At 37.3% G+C, this 4453-nt stretch overlaps 1 pseudogene; it reads right to left on the bottom strand.

The window, feature by feature from the left end:
• Positions 1–3685: 3685 nt before the first annotated feature.
• On the bottom strand, positions 3686–4115 carry LOC132067161 (uncharacterized; annotated as a pseudogene).
• Between the last annotated feature and the right edge of the window lie 338 nt (positions 4116–4453).

Here is a 4453-nt window from a genome sequence, read left to right as displayed (position 1 = left end):
CAATAGAAATGGAAACACCCCTATGGAAAGGTGTAAGTGCTATGATGATGATGCTATTATCTCCCATCTTATGATATTCATATGTTATCCATTATGCTTCTATATTGATATTGATCATGCTTTACATACTCAGTACATTCTTCGTACTGACGTCCTTTTGTTGTGGACGCTGCGTCATGCCCGCAGGTGGCCAGGGAGACAGATTTGATCCATAGTTGTATTATCTCAGGGACTATATAGTGGAGCTCCATTTCATTCGGAGTCGCTTTTGGTATAGATTCTTTTGTGTATATATATCTATGGGCACGGCGGGGTCCTGTCCCGCCCATATGTTATGATATGATGTACCCTTCTTAGAGGCTCATAGAGATTGTGTATATGGTTAGATATATTCGGCCTTGTCGACCTATATTTTGGGATGTTGTTTTGATCGCCTTGTCAGCGCATGTACGTTTATATGGGCATAGATGTTATCAATGATATAGATATGTTGTTGCTTAACGAGATTAGAATGATGATGAATGAAAAGCATGATATAAATTACGTGGCTCACTTAGAATGTGATGAATAAGTATGTTAAGAGGTGGCCGGGTGGACTAGCAATGGGTGCGCGTCGCGGCCCTCAGGTTGGGTCGTGACAATGGACTTAGACTATCTTTTGGATTAACTTGGACTAAAAGGATAGAAATCTAAAAAATGGATAATAATAGTATGCCAAAAAATGATTTTTATAAAACTTAAACTAAAAACTTTTTTCTAAAACTCGGGTGGGCTTACGTGGTGTTCTACTTAGGTTAACGCCTTCGGGTTTTAACCTAAGTGTTCTAGTCCGAAACCCAAAACGCCCAATTTTGGGCAAAACTCTACCACTTTTATTTCTTGAAAGTGTTGTATTTTTGCATAAATGACTAACCTTTATTTGCGGAAATATAAACAAGAGTAGTTTTTATCAAAAACAATTTATATCTACAAGGCATATTTTAGAGCCCACAGGTCAACTATATTTTACGGATCCTTAATACTAAGGAGCCTAACACCTTCCCCGGGGGATCACCAGAACCCTTACCCAAACTTTGGTATAGATTGGTTTCTTTTAAAACTTAGTCGTTTTGAATAAACCCTTTCGAACTGGTTTTCCTAACTTACCTATAAGTTAGGTGGAGACTCTAAAAACAATGTCTATTTAGAGCACCATCCACATAGAAGTATATTTTTTCCTTTTTCCCTGTACGATTGACAACTGTACTTTTCCGGGACACTTTCCTTTTTAAATGAGGCAAGTGCAAATACGAATCAAAAAAAATAGAACCGTTACATTTAGACTTCCATTATCTCGAGGATCAAAGGAAGGGAAAGACTAAGGCTTGATTATTGGAGACTTTGTTGTTTGGCCTTCCAGGTAGTTTATGATTTACCTTATGATGAGACTTCGATTAGCGAAGTGTATGTTTAGATGATATTGTCAGAGAATACATGTAAACCTTCAGGTATGAATTTGGGTTGGATATTATCTTAGATTGGGCCTTGTTGTATGATTTGGGGGATAGCCACCCCATTGTGTTGTTGACTTACCTTGATCTAATTACTTATTGGCTCGTTGCCACATCGAGACATTGGGTATTTGTGACTAGTGACATATCATGACTATGATATTGCAGTACTTTACTTGATTGATATTGAGATTTGAATCGTGACTCCATTGTGGCTTATTGTGTATCCTTATTATTGATATTACTTGTGTGCCCTGTGTGGTACTGTGTGATTGAATTGGTTGTTGATATTACATCGCATCATATTCATACTCATTTCCGTGATACATTGACATTGCATGGTTATGATACTGACGATAATAGTGAGAAAGTGTAGCCTCCGAGGTCTTTGCCAGAGAGCGTAAAGGGAGATGAGTGTCCGATGCCCGAGGTTTTTGCCGGGATCGTGAGAGTGTCCGATGCCTGAGGTCTTTGCCGGGATCGTGAAGGGTATATGAACTTCACGGGTCCCCTATGGGTCATGATCGCCGAGACATGGAGTTATTCCGTCCGGGACATGTTGTACAAACATGCATATGCATTGCATTCATCATACATACATTATTGCATTGCATTGCATTGTACCTTCTGGTTCTGGTGATACGTTGTGATACTATTGTGATATACTGGTTCGGATTATTTATGCTGAGACTTGGCACAGTTGGGCTTAGATGCTATAACATAGGTGATGACTTGTACTGTGGATATGGATTCATGTTGACTTGTACTTGTTGGTTTATATGTTTATCTTGCTTGTTGTCTTTATATATGTTAGCTAGTATTAGTCGGCCTATGATACCTACCAGTACTAGTTGTTTGTACTGACCTGCACTTGCTGCATTATTTTATGAATGCAGAGTACCAGGTAGGATCGACTTCTACTCCTCGTGGCTGATATTCGAGGATTGTTGATTCGAGTCTTTCAAGGTGAGCATGAGGACGTTCGCTGCCCGAAGACTCTTCTTTCTATTATGTCTTATTTCCATCCTGAGGCATGATCTTAATACTATTTATGTATTACTATTATTCAGACTTGTAGTATTTTAGTTAGATGCTCTTGTATGACCAGACCAGATACTAGGGTGTATTTCTTTTACTTCCGCATTTTCTTATATTATTATCATAGACTTACGTTATTCTATCTTCTTCCGCTTTATTTGTGTTTTTATGATTATTGGGATAATGGTTCGCTTACCGAGGTGAAAAAGTTAGGTGCTCGCACGACTTAGTGAAAATAGGTCGTGACACCAAACTTACGAAATTATTTTTGTACCAAAAAAGTATCTCAACTTTCCCTAAAACTATCACACGAAGTCGTTAAACAATTTCTTGTAACCAAAGAGATACTCAACTTTGCCTAAGTATCATACAAATAATATTATGTTTACTATCACCATGTCTCCCCTATTTCCTCCAAGTGACTTTTGTGATACTTGGATAAGGTTGTCACTTTTTCATCACAAAAAAATAGTTTAGCGACTTTAGTGCAACAAAGTGAAAGTTGATAGATCATCCACGAAATTATCCCGGAATTCATCTATAACTATGTGGAGAAAGGTTCAATAAGAGTACATCCAACCACACATGACCTTCTACACCATAATGACCAGCAAACCCATGACTGCAGTTAGTTACTTTTTGTCAAAAGTTTTTTAGCACAGCAATTGATAATAGAAGCCTTTCTTTTCAATCGTGGTGTCCAACCTAACTACTCCCTACCTATTTAGTGACTTACATCTCTTTATTAATTTATCACCATTTAAAGACCAAGTATGTAATTGACACGACTACTAGCATAATTTTCTTTCTTTTAGTGGAGAGAGGTAGGGGGAGCTAAAGAACCTAACTCCATCCCAAACCATTGCCTCATTTAGTTTGGAGTTGCAGAATTTGAAGAAACTTTAAGAGATGAATGGATCATATATCAATTAATATCTAAGCTGTATATGTGTATTTTTGTGTGTGAACACACAATATATAGATATATAAACACACGAACATAGTAACACATATAAAGCCAGCATATACATATTATCTTTGGTATGAATCTTTTCAACACTGATAGCTATGTAATGTCAGTTTTTTACCAACTTAATGCAAATTTATATTCTATCCATAAGGGAAGTACCTGATCAGACCTTTGATGATTAGACCAATTAAAATCCACACTTATGGATCCCAGAGGCTTTGGGATACCCATCATACTCCAGTCGAATATTCAGCGTTGCACAAATAGTTCTAAATTTCAATCTCAAGGAGTCAATAACATCAGAGTGAACTTGTTCTCTGGGTCAGACAAAGGGTATTTACAGAGCAATTCATCCATCTTTTTGATGCTTTTCTGCACTCGGGATGAAAACCAGGTTGGCTCTACTAGGATTGCAGCATTCCAGACATCAATACAACCTCTGTAAAACCCAATTCTTCGCCTACTTCAAATCCCGTTTTGAGCTGGTTGCCTTCATCTTTACAAGAATTTTGGCCATCCGAATAGTTTTCTGAGTAGCCTTCTTTGTAATGAGTGTCCTCTAGATTCAATAATGAGTCAAAAATGTCTTCAAATGAATTAGCAGTCTGAGAACTCATGGATGTTTCACCAAGACTGTCACATGTTAGAGTACTCTGTTGGAAAAGAAAACATTGAATCGTGAGATGTTAGATGTTAAATACTACTTGACTGATTGTAATGGAATCAAAACTTGGCAAGACTCTACTCAAAACCCTTCCAACTGTAACACAACCTGATAATCCAATATATTTTGGTTCAATGACCAAATTTATCCAGCAAGATATACAGTTTGGATTGAAAAGAAGTCACAACGTTCCAAGCAATAGAAAAAGATAAATATAAGTGCACAGAGATGCCCAAAGGCTAACTTAGCAAATGCCACCAAATCAATATATACTTTGGAATAATAAAAGAA

The sequence above is a fragment of the Lycium ferocissimum genome, chromosome 8 (assembly GCF_029784015.1).
Source record: "Lycium ferocissimum isolate CSIRO_LF1 chromosome 8, AGI_CSIRO_Lferr_CH_V1, whole genome shotgun sequence".
Lineage (NCBI taxonomy): Eukaryota > Viridiplantae > Streptophyta > Magnoliopsida > Solanales > Solanaceae > Lycium > Lycium ferocissimum.
The sequence above is the reverse complement of the archived record's forward strand: the minus strand, read 5'-3'. Positions and strand labels throughout refer to the sequence as shown.